We start from the raw sequence: 12,707 nt of genomic DNA, 5'->3' as shown, positions 1-12,707 counted from the left end.
TTCTAATGAATCTCCAGTTAATATAATGTTTCAATCAAGATGCAGAAATAGGAAATGCTCAAGCTAACAGTAGCAAGAACTAGAAACTGACTCAGCTAACTTAATACAGCGAGGTATATTGTAAAGATCATGGGTATCTCAGAAAACTTCATAAATAGAGCCATACCTCCTGAGGACAGCTGACAAGAGCCCAGGAATTTTCTCTCCCTTTTTTCCTTTTCCCTCAATACGTGTATCTTCTAGACATCTGCTTAATTCTTTTCTCTAAAAAAACAACTTTTCTGTCCACTCATCCACATGCACATAGCTGTCCCTTAAGGTACCTTAAGCCCCTGCCGTCTATGTGACTTTCCATTTTGGCTATCCTAGAGGAAATGCATCTGTCTCTGTGTCGCAATTCCCCTTTCCCAAGAGGAAGCATGTGATGGACTCAGATTAGTTCAGGGGTGAACCTCAGTGTTCCATGAGCTGTAGACAGAGGCTGTGAGTCAGAGGTGTCTAAGGCTGGCTTTTCTAGGCTGTGATTAGACATTTTTTATAAGAAGGAAGTAGAGTGTGAGGAAGAGAGGATTGTCATCTCTACTCTAGGTGCCCAAAGAACATTTCTTGAAAGAAACTCAACATTTTTTATATTTGGTACCTCTGTATAGTCAAATGTCCTTTGAGAGTCAAGAATAAAGAATAGGGAGGGCTTCCCTGGTGGCGCAGTGGTTGGGAGTCCGCCTGCCGATGCAGGGACGTGGGTTCGTGCCCCGGTCCGGGAAGATCCCACATGCCACGGAGCGGCTGGGCCCATCCGTGAGCCTTGGCTGCTGAGCCTGCGCGTCCAGAGCCTGTGCTCTGCAACAGGAGAGGCCACGACAGGTAGAGGCCCGCAAACAGCAAAAAAAAAAAAAAAAAGATAGGGAAGGGTTAGTGACTTTTCCCAATATTACTCAGATATAATTAGATCTAATTAGCCAATTGAGTAGAGACCTAACATCATTAGAAGACACAATAAGATATTTAGAATAACAGATATCATCCTTTTACTGTACATTACATGCTCCCTCCATGCCTCACAGACATATCCACCCTCGCCACCCCCCCACCAGGTAACTTCCACAGCAATAATCTTCTATTATGCTGAAAATTTTCCTTTTGGGTTATTGGAACCTCATAAACAAGTGAGCTCAAAAGGCAAAAATGTGGTTTCACTATTTCTTTTGACACCTGTAGAGAAATCACTGCCCTGGCTCTGATTTAATCAACCCAGAGCATTAAACCCTTAATATTTAAAACAGACAAGTGAATGATTCTTTAAGGATCATAAAATTCCTTTGTCTTCATTGGCAAATCCATTATTTAAAATAGAACAATCACTACAGTGTTTAAAAATTGAGTTCTGCTCCAGGACATAGGCTTCTTTCCAGGACTGAGCAAAGTGCAATAACTTAGAAAAGGCTAATAATTGAGAAATGTTAACATTCATTTTATGTAATGTTATTACATTATTTGGACACTGCTCTGAGAGAGAGTAATAGCAGTGACTTTTTTTGTGAACTGCCAGGCTACAGAAATGGATGGAACTGGATTTCTGTCCATCAGTAACTCCATGGGATAGCAGACCTCATTCAATTGCCCTGTGTATGAGTCTCATCATAGTCTGTAGGCTCTTGGAATGCCCAGAAAACTGCTAGAGATTCTTTCCCATCCCACCGCTTTCTTTGGAAGAAGTCCTGACTCTTTATGCACTTGAAAGGATTGAGACTGATGGGATTGATTTTTTGAAATTGTTTAGAGAAAAAACGTTTGGGCTACCATTCTGAAGAAGAAAGATAAGAACGAGAAACCATCAAGGAGTGTGACCTTTTGGGTCAACAATGCAACCCCATTCTCTCTGACAATTGCTTGTCCCGATCCTCTGACCAAATCCATCTGGGCCATGACAGAAAACCTGACCAAGCTGGGCCATCGTGTTCTCTCTCTTGAGAATTTGGAATTAGTATTCAAAGATATTAGTTAGATTCTTTTAGTATTTGAACTCAGAGGACATTTGACCTTGGCAGCTATGATGGGGTAGTTCTTTTAAATTATGCTCACAGAACAGCAGATAGTGTGAGGAAGAGAGAGAGAAAAATGAGATAGAAATATAGAAGGAGAAGCAGAGAAGTGAGTTTATAAACATCCAGAGAAAGAAAGTGAGAGTGGCTGTACTACTTTCCAATGGCTTTCCCGTTCTAATTCATTATAAAGCATTTCTTGCCTTTGGGTTCTGCGAGATAACCCTAAACTCTTGATGAGAGCAAACCCTAAGCTATTTACATGTGAGTTTAGTTTAAATGGGTTTCTATTACTTGCAGACAGTTGAGAGTAAGTTTATAAGCCAGTGAGAATGGAGAAAAGAAAAAAAGAGAATTAGAAAACTGGTTGAAAGGACCTTTTACAAGGTTTCAAGATTTAGTACTTACATTTATTTGTTTTGAAGGACAAGGCATAAAAATCCCCCTTTTAGAAAACAGAAAGTTGAATGAGGTAACTCTTTGAGATTCCCTTTACTGATATGATCCTAGTCAAGATATTAATTTGGGGGGATAGCATTCTTAAACTGACTTAAAAATTTCTTTTAGAATCAATACTTGAATAGAGCAGATCTCTTCCTTGGCATTGGCAACCGCTGCAAGTCAGAATGTGAGAAACTATCTCAAAACAGAGCCTATGCTCTTAACCCCAGCAACCAAGGTACTCATTTCACATAGCGTGGCTGCTTTTGCTTTTGCTCTAATGCTTTTTTTCTTTAATAAGTATAAGGAGGTCATCTGGCATATCCACTACTTACTAAGAGAATACACAGAATCTTAAGAGTATACATTGGAGCAGATACATTTAGACGGAGCCATTGTTCCTAAATCATAAATAGAAGGAACATTAATGGCTGTTGTGGTTTCTCATGCAAACTCAGACAATTCTCACGGGGGTTGATAAAGAGCCAAAAGCTTCTCAACACCAAAATGGAGGAATGGTGTGACTGGGGAAGGCTACTGTTTCCAGGTTTTTGTTGTTGTTGTTAAGGGGAAGTTGATGAAAATGTTTTAAAATTAGATAGTGGTGATGGTTTTCAATTCTGAATTTGCAAAAATCTACTAAGTTGGGACCTGTGGGAAGATGGCGGAAGAGTAAGACGCGGAGATCACCTTCCTCCCCACAGATACACCAGAAATTCATCTACACGTGGAACAACTGCTACAGAAAACCTACTGAACGCTGACAGAAGACCTCAGACTTCCCAAAAGGCAAGAAACTCCCCACGTACCTGGGTAGGGCAAAAGAAAAAAGAATAAACAGAGACAAAAGGATAGGGACGGGACCTGCACCAGTGGGAGGGAGCCGTGAAGGAGGAAAGGTTTCCACACACTAGAAGCCCCTTCGCGGGCGGAGACTGCGGGTGGCGGAGGGAGAGAGCTTCGGAGCCGCAGAGGAGAGCACAGCAACAGGGGTGCGGAGGGCAAAGCGGAGAGATTCCCGCACAGAGGATTGGTGCCGACCAGCACTCACCAGCTCCAGAGGCTTGTCTGCTGGGCTGCAAGGGCGGGCGGGGCTGGGAGCTGAGGCTTGGGTTTCGGGTTTCGGTCTCAGGGCGAGGACTGGGGTTGGCGGCGTGAACACAGCCTGAAGGGGTTAGTGCGCCACGGCTGGCCAGGAGGGAGTCCGGGAAAAAGTCTGGAGCTGCCGAAGAGGCAAGAGACTTTTTCTTCCCTCTTTGTTTCCTGGTGCGCGAGGAGAGGGGATTCAGAGCGCTGCTTAAAGGAGCTCCTGAGACGGGTGCAAGCAGCGGCTATCAGCGCGGACACCAGAGACGGGCGTGGGATGCTGGGGCTGCTTCTGCCGCCGCCAAGAAGCCTGTGTGCGAGCGCAGGTCACTGTCCACGCTCCCCCTCCGGGGAGCCTGTGCAGCCCGCCACTGCCGGGGTCCCGTGATCCAGGGACGGCTTCCCTGGGAGAACGCACGGCACGCCTCAGGCTGGTGCTACGTCATGCTGACCTCTGCCGCCACAGTCTCGCCCCGCACTCCGTACCCCTTCCTCCCACCGTCATGAGTGAGCCAGAATCCCCGAAGCGGCTGCTCCTTTAAACCCGTCCTGTCTGAGCGAAGAACAGACGTCCTCTGGCGACATACGCTCAGAGGCGGGGCCAAATCCAAAGCTGAGACCAGGGAGCTGTGAGAATAAAGAAGAGAAAGGGGAATCTCTCCCAGCAGTCTCAGGAGCAGCGGATTAAAGCTCCACAAACAACTTGATGTACACTGCATCTGTGGAATACCTGAATAGACAACGAATCATACCAAATTGAGGAGGTGGACTTTGAGAACAAGATTTATGATATTTTCCCGTTTTCCTCTTTTTACAACAAATTATCCCAAATTGAGGAGGTGGACTTTGAGAGCAAGATTTATGATTTTTTCCCCTTTTTCTCTTTTTGTGAATGTGCATGTGTATGCTTCTGTGTGAGAATTTGTCTGTATAGCTTTGCTTCCACCATTTGTCCCAGGGTTCTATCCGTCCGTGTTTTTTTTTTTCTTTAATTTTTTTTAATAATTATTATTTTATTTTAATAAGGCTATTATATTTTACCATACTTTATTCCATTTACTTCATCTTCTCTCTCTTTATTGTACCTTCCCTCCTTCCTCCCTCCCTCCCTTCTTTCCTTCCTTCCTTCCCTCTTTCTTTCTACTTCTACTAATTCTTTCTTTCTACTTTTTCTCCCTTTTATTCTGAGCCGGGTGGATGAAAGGCTCTTGGTGCTGCAGCCAGGAGTCAGTGCTGTGCCTCTGAGGTGGGAGACCCAGCTTCAGGACACTGGTCCACAAGAGACCTCCCAGCTCCACATAATATCAAGCAGCAAAAATCTCCCAGAGATCTCCATCTCAACACCAGCACCCAGCTTCAGTCAATAACCAGCAAGCTACAGTGCTGGTCACCCTATGCCAAGCAACTAGCAAGACAGGAACACAACCCCACCCATTAGCAGAGAGGCTGCCTAAAAACATAATAAGGCCACAGGCACCCCAAAACACACCAGCAGACATGGACCTGTCCACCAGAAAGACAAGATTGAGCCTCATCCACCAGAACACAGGCACCAGTCCCCTCCAACAAGAAGCCTACACAAGCCACTGAAACAAACTTAGACACTGGGGACAGACACCAAAAACAATGGGAACTACGACCCTGCAGCCTGCAAAAAGGAGACCCCAAACACAGTAAGATAAGTAAAATGAGAAGACAGAAAAACAAACAGCAGGTGAAGGAGCAATATAAAAACCAATCAGACTAACAAATGAAGAGGAAATAGGCAGTCTACCTGAAAAAGAATTCAGAATAATGATAGTAAAGATGATCCAAAATCTTGGAAATAGAATAGACAAAGTGCAAGAAACAGTTAACAAGGACCTAGAGGAACTAAAGATGAATCAAGCAATGATTAGAAACACAGTAAATGAAATTAAAAATACTCTAGATGGGATCAATAGCAGAATAACTGAGGCAGAACGGATAAGTGAGGTGGAAGATAAAATAGAGGAAATAACTGATGCAGAGCAAAATAAAGAAAAAAGAATGAAAAGAACAGAGGACAGTCTCAGAGACCGCTGGGACAACATTAAATGCACCAACATTCGAATTATAGGGGTTCCAGAAGAAGAAGAGAAAAAGAAAGGGACTGAGAAAATATTTGAAGAGATTATAGTTGAAAACTTCCCTAATATGGGAAAGGAAATAGTTAATCAAGTCCAGGAGGCACAGAGAGTCCAACACAGAATAAATCCAAGGAGAAATACGCCAAGACACATATTAATCAAACTGTCAAAAATTAAACACAAAGAAATCATATTAAAAGCAGCAAGGGAAAAACAACAAATAACACACAAGGGAATCCCCATCAGGTTAACAGCTGATCTCTCAGCAGAAACTCTACAAGCCAGAAGGGAGTGGCAGGGCATATTTAAAGTGATGAAGGAGAAAAACCTGCAACCAAGATTACTCGACCCAGCAAGGATCTCATTCAGATTTGATGGAGAAATTAAAACCTTTACAGACAAGCAAAAGCTGAGAGAGTTCAGCACCACCAAACCAGCTTTACAACAAATGCTAAAGGAACTTCTCTAGGCAAGAAACACAACAGAAGGAAAAGACCTACAATAACGAACCCAAAACAATTAAGAAAATGGGAATAGGAACATACATATCGATAATTACCTTAAATGTAAATGGACTAAATGCTCCCACCAAAAGACACAGAGTGGCTGAATGGATACAAAAACAAGACCCATATATATGCTGTCTACAAGAGACCCACTTCAGACCTAGAGACACATACAGACTGAAAGTAAGGGGATGGAAAAAGATATTCCATGCAAATGAAAATCAAAAGAAAGCTGAAGTAGCAATTCTTATATCAGACAAAATAGACTTTAAAATAAAGACTATTACAAGAGACAAAGAAGGACACTACATAACGATAAAGGGATCGATCCAAGAAGAAGATATAACAATTGTAAATATTTATGCACCCAACATAGGAGCACCTCAATACATAAGGCAAATACTAACAGCCATAAAAGGGGAAATCGACAGTAACACAATCATAGTAGGGGACTTCAACACCCCACTTTCACCAATGGACAGATCATCCAAAATGAATATAAATAAGGAAACACAAGCTTTAAATGATACATTAAACAAGATGGACTTAGTTGATATTTATAGGACATTCCATCCAAAAACAACAGAATACACATTTTTCTCAAGTGCTCATGGAACATTCTCCAGGATAGATCATATCTTGGGTCACAAATCAAGCCTTGGCAAATTTAAGAAAATTGAAATTGTATCAAGTATCTTTTCCGACCACAATGCTATGAGACTAGACATCAATTACAGGAAAAGAGCTGTAAAAAATACAACACATGGAGGTTAAACAATACACTACTCAATAACGAAGTGATCACTGAAGAAATCAAAGAGGAAATTAAAAAATACCTAGAAACAAATGACAATGGAGACACGACGACCCAAAACCTATGGGACGCAGCAAAAGCAGTTCTAAGGGGGAAGTTTATAGCAATACAATCCCACCTTAAGAAACAGGAAACATTCCGAGTAAACAACCTGACCCTGCACCTAAAGCAATTAGAGAAAGAAGAACAAAAAACCCCCAAAGTTAGCAGAAGGAAAGAAATCATAAAGATCAGATCAGAAATAAATGAAAAAGAAATGAAGGAAACGATAGCAAAGATCAATAAAACTAAAAGCTGGTTCTTTGAGAAGATAAACAAAATTGACAAACCATTAGCCAGACTCATCAAGAAAAGAAGGGAGAAGACTCAAATCAATAGAATTAGAAATGAAAAAGGAGACGTAACAACTGACACTGCAGAAATACAAAAGATCATGAGAGATTACTATAAGCAACTCTATGCCAATAAAATGGACAACCTGGAAGAAATGGACAAGTTCTTAGAAATGCACAACCTGCCAAGACTGACTCAGGAAGAAATAGAAAACATGAATAGACCAATCACAAGCACTGAAATTGAAACTGTGATTAAAAATCTTCCATCAAACAAAAGCCCAGGACCAGATGGCTTCACAGGCGAATTCTATCAAACATTTAGAGAAGAGCTAACACCCATCCTTCTCAAACTCTTCCAAACAATATCAGAGGAAGGAACACTCCCAAACTCATTCTACGAGGCCACCATCACCTTGATACCAAAACCAGGCAAGGATGTCACAAAGAAAGAAAACTACAGGCCAATATCACTGATGAACATAGATGCAAAAATCCTCAACAAAATACTAGCAAACAGAATCCAATAGCACATTAAAAGGATCATACACCATGATCAAGTGGGGTTTATTCCAGGAATGCAAGGATTCTTCAATATACGCAAATCAATCAATGTGATACACCATATTAACCAGTTGAAGGAGAAAATCCATATGATCATCTCAATAGATGCAGAGAAAGCTTTCGACAAAATTCAACACCCATTTAAGATAAAAACCCTGCAGAAAGTAGGCATAGAGGGAACTTTCCTCAACATAATAAAGGCCATATATGACAAACCCACAGCCAACATTGTCCTCAATGGTGAAAAACTGAAACCATTTCCACTAAGATCAGGAACAAGACAAGGCTGCCCACTGTCACCACTCTTATTCAACATAGTTTTGGAAGTTTTAGCCACAGCAATCAGAGAAGAAAAGGAAATAAAAGGAATCCAAATTGGAAAAGAAGAAGTAAAGCTGTCACTGTTTGCAGATGACATGATACTATACATAGAGAATCCTAAAGATGCTACTGAAAAACTACTAGAGCTAATCAATGAATTTGGTAAAGTAGCAGGATACAAAATTAATGGACAGAAATCTCTGGCATTCCTGTACACTAATGATGAAAAATCTGAAAATGAAATCAAGAAAACACTCCCATTTACCATTGCAACAAAAAGAATAAAATATCTATGAATAAACCTACCTAAGGAGACAAAAGACCTGTATGCAGAAAATTATAAGACACTGATGAAAGAAATTAAAGATGATACAAATAGATGGAGAGATATACCATGTTCCTGCTTGGAAGAATCAATATTGTGAAAATGACTCTACTACCCAAAGCAATCTACAGATTCAATGCAATCCCTATCAAACTACCACTGGCATTTTTCACAGAACTAGAACAAAAAATTTCAAAATTTGTTTGGAAAAACAAAAGACCCCGAATAGCCAAACAATCTTGAGAACGAAAAACGGAGCTGGAGGAATCAGGCTCCCTGACTTCAGACTATACTACAAAGCTACAGTAATTAAGACAGTGTGGTGCTGGCATAAAGACAGAAAGATAGATCAGTGGATCAGGATAGAAAGTCCAGAGATAAACCCACGCACATATGGCCAACTTATCTTTGATAAAGGAGGCAGGAATGTACAGTGGAGAAAGGACAGCCTCTTCAATAAGTGGTGCTGGGAAAACTGGACAGGGACATGTAAAAGTTTGAGATTAGATCATTCCCTAACACCATACACAAAAATAAGCTCAAAATGGATTAAAGACCTAAATGTAAGGCCAGATACCATCAACCTCTTAGAGGAAAACATAGGCAGAACACTCTGACATAAACCACAGCACGATCCTTTTTGACCCACCTCCGAGAGAAATGGAAATAAAAACAAATATAAACAAATGGGACCTAATGAAACTTCAAAGCTTTTGCACAGCAAAGGAAACCATAAACAAGACCAAAAGACAACCCTCAGAATGGGAGAAAATATTTACAAATGAAGCAACTGACAAAGGATTAATCTTCAAAATTTATAAGGAGCTCATGCAGCTCAATAGCATAAAAACAAACAACCTAATCCAAAAATGGGCAGAAGATCTAAATAGACATTTCTCCACCGAAGATATACAGACTTCCAACAAACACATGAAAGGATGCTCAACATCATTAATCATTATTGAAATGCAAATCAAAACTACAATGAGATATCATCTCACACCAGTCAGGATGGCTATCATCAAAAAATCTAGAAACAATAAATGCTGGAGAGGGTGTGGAGAAAAGGGAACACTCTTGCACTGCTGGTGGGAATGTGAATTGGTACAGCCACTATGGAGAACAGTATGGAGGTTCCTTAAAAAACTAAAAATAGAACTACCATATGACCCAGCAATCCCACTACTAAGCATATACCCTGAGAAAACCATAGTTCAAAAAGAGACATGTACCAAAATGTTTATTGCAGCTCTATCCACAATAGCCCGGAGATGGAAACAACCTAAGTGTCCATCATCGGATGAATGGATAAAGAAGATGTGGCACATATATACAATGGAATATTACTCAGCCATAAAAAGAAACGAAATTGAGCTATTTGTAATGAGGTGGATAGACCTAGAGTCTGTCATACAGAGTGAAGTTAGTCAGAAAGAGAAAGACAAATACCATATGCTAACACATATATATGGAATTTAAGAAAAAAAATGTCCTGAAGAACCTAGGGGTAAAACGGGAATAAAGACACAGACCTACTTGAGAATGGACTTGAGGATATGGGGAGGGGGAAGGGTAAGCTCTGACAAAGTGAGAGAGAGGCATGGACATATATACAGTGCCAAACATAAGGTAGATAGATAGTGGTAAGCAGCTGCATAGCACAGGGAGATCAGCTCGGTGCTTTGTGACCACCTGGAGGGGTGGGATAGGGAGGGTGGGAGGGAGGGAGACGCAAGAGGGAAGGGATATGGGAACTGATGTATATGTATAACTGATTCTCTTTGTTATAAAGCAGAAACTAATAAAAAGAAAGAAAAAGGAAAGGAAAAAAAATCTACTAAGTTGTATACTTCAAAATGGTGAATTTTATGGTAATTGATTTATATCTCAGTAAAGCTTTTTTTAAAGAACATGCAATTATTTCACAAAATAGCATAAATATCAATAGTTGAAAATGTCACTGATAATGACACAATAAAAATTGACTAGAATGTTAAAATGAGATCAACTTTTTCAGGCTATACACAAGAATTTTTATAACAACTCACACTTAATTTGACCCGGAACTTGTCCCAGACTTTGCTAGGCTTCTGCAACAGTTTTCAGAGGCCTGAGGGAGAGAACAGACCAACTTATTCCTTCATGAAATAACTTCATGACATCTACAATCTCCTTGCAGTCAATATCCAATATTCAGTGAGGTAAATTGGGTACTATATACGACCAGAGGAGCAATGCCTCATAGGTTAAGTAGCATGGGGAAAAGGAATTTGGTTCCTCTATGCTTTCCTATAAAAATATTTCTGAGGCACTGGGAGAAGACATTGGTATTATGGTTTAGTTTCCCCAGTGATTATGTCCATCATATTCTACAGAGGGATATGTTTTACCTCCAAGGGAAAAAAATATTAATTTCCCTGTTTGTTAGGGAACTCACACCTAACTTTATCTACATCCTCTTTCTCCTAACCCTTGGGTGGAGGTAGAACTTTTTCTGTGTTAGTTGAGCTACATTCTGTGCAAACCAAGACAGGTGAGACCTGCAGTAAATCTCAGAGGATGTCCTAGGAAAACTAAACTTGTAAATGTCTTATTTAGCTCCTTAAAATCTCACAGAGGGGGGCTTCCCTGGTAGCGCAGTGGTTGAGAGTCTGCCTGCCGATGCAGGGGACATGGGTTCGTGCCCCGGTCTGGGCAGATCCCACATGCCGCGGAGCGGCTGGGCCCGTGAGCCATGGCCGCTGAGCCTGCGTGTCTGGAGCCTGTGCTCCACAACGGGAGAGGCCACAACAGTGAGAGGCCCGTGTACTGCAAAAAAAAAAAAAAAAAAAAAAAAAAATCTCACAGAGGGGATGGTAGATTAATGAGTCACAATATTCAACACACAGTACTTTTTATTGCTGAATGCATGTACATGTAACAAAAAAAATCCAGAAAATAAATCTCAAGAGATGTCATATGCTAATAAACTGTGGAGATCTAGTAGATAATTTTAACAATTATGAGTTTCATATATGAATGGTTTTCTTAAAAAATAGTTTTCCCTCTTTTTTTTTTTTTTTTTTTGCGGTACGCGGGCTTCTCACTGCTGTGGCCTCTCCCGTTGCGGAGCACAGGCTCCGGACGTGCAGGCTCAGTGGCCATGGCTCACGGGCCCAGCCACCCCGCGGCATGTGGGATCTTCTCGGACCGGGGCATGAACCCGCGTTCCCTGCATCAGCAGGCAGACTCTCAACCACTGCGCCACCAGGGAAGCCCTCCCTCTCTTTATTTTCTTCAGAAGTAAGTTAACATCCAGAGTTTCTGGAAATGTTTAAACTTTTTCAGCCATATACATATCAAATAAGTTCTATTGCTAAAGAATTAGTGTTACAGCTTTATTATTTGGGGCACAATTCAAGAATAGATTTAGTGTGTAAGCATTCTACCAGCATACCCCTCTGAAACTCTGGAATTTTAAAAAGAAATATGACTTAATGGGTTAGATAAATAGTGGAACCAGCAGAATTTTTTTCCTCCTATATTTATGTTAGTAAAACATAGGCTTTTCACAGCACTGCTGTTTAGTACATATTGTTACATGTTAAGGTTCAATTGGAAACAAAAAAAAATTCCATGTCATAAGAGTCTTCTTTCTTTACACAAAATATCTCTCCAATATCTAGCTTATCTCCTGTAGTACCAATATTTTCAATAGTAATATATTATATCCAAACACTATATTGAGGTCTGAAATTATTAGTCTCCCTCCTAATATTCCATTGCCTATCCCTTCTGAACAGTCATTGCTTAAATCTTCTCTGTTATTCCAGCTTCCTTCCCATCCATTGAATACTTTTAGCTTTCCAATATTCACCCATAACAACTTTATTATTTGATTACCACAAGGTCTCTATTGTAAACTAAAATTTTAGAAATGGAGACCTGAGTGAAATAAAAAGGTATTTATTTGAGTTATGTTAGGATTGCAGCACTGGAGAAACAGATTCATAAAGCAGTTGAATTGTGTTCCACTTGACTACAAAATGGGGCAGGCAAAAGGCAAAGGCAAAAGCCACAGGGTTACAGTTTGCTACATGAATTGTTTATCAAAAATTATAATTGGAGTTCCAAGAAGTAAGGATGTTTGTTAAGTAATGATTAGTTGGGGTCTGAAATGGTTACATAG

This window comes from Mesoplodon bidens (genome assembly GCF_964165515.1).
Source record: "Mesoplodon bidens genome assembly, chromosome: 4".
Classification (NCBI taxonomy): domain Eukaryota; kingdom Metazoa; phylum Chordata; class Mammalia; order Artiodactyla; family Ziphiidae; genus Mesoplodon; species Mesoplodon bidens.
This window is presented reverse-complemented; position numbering follows the sequence as displayed.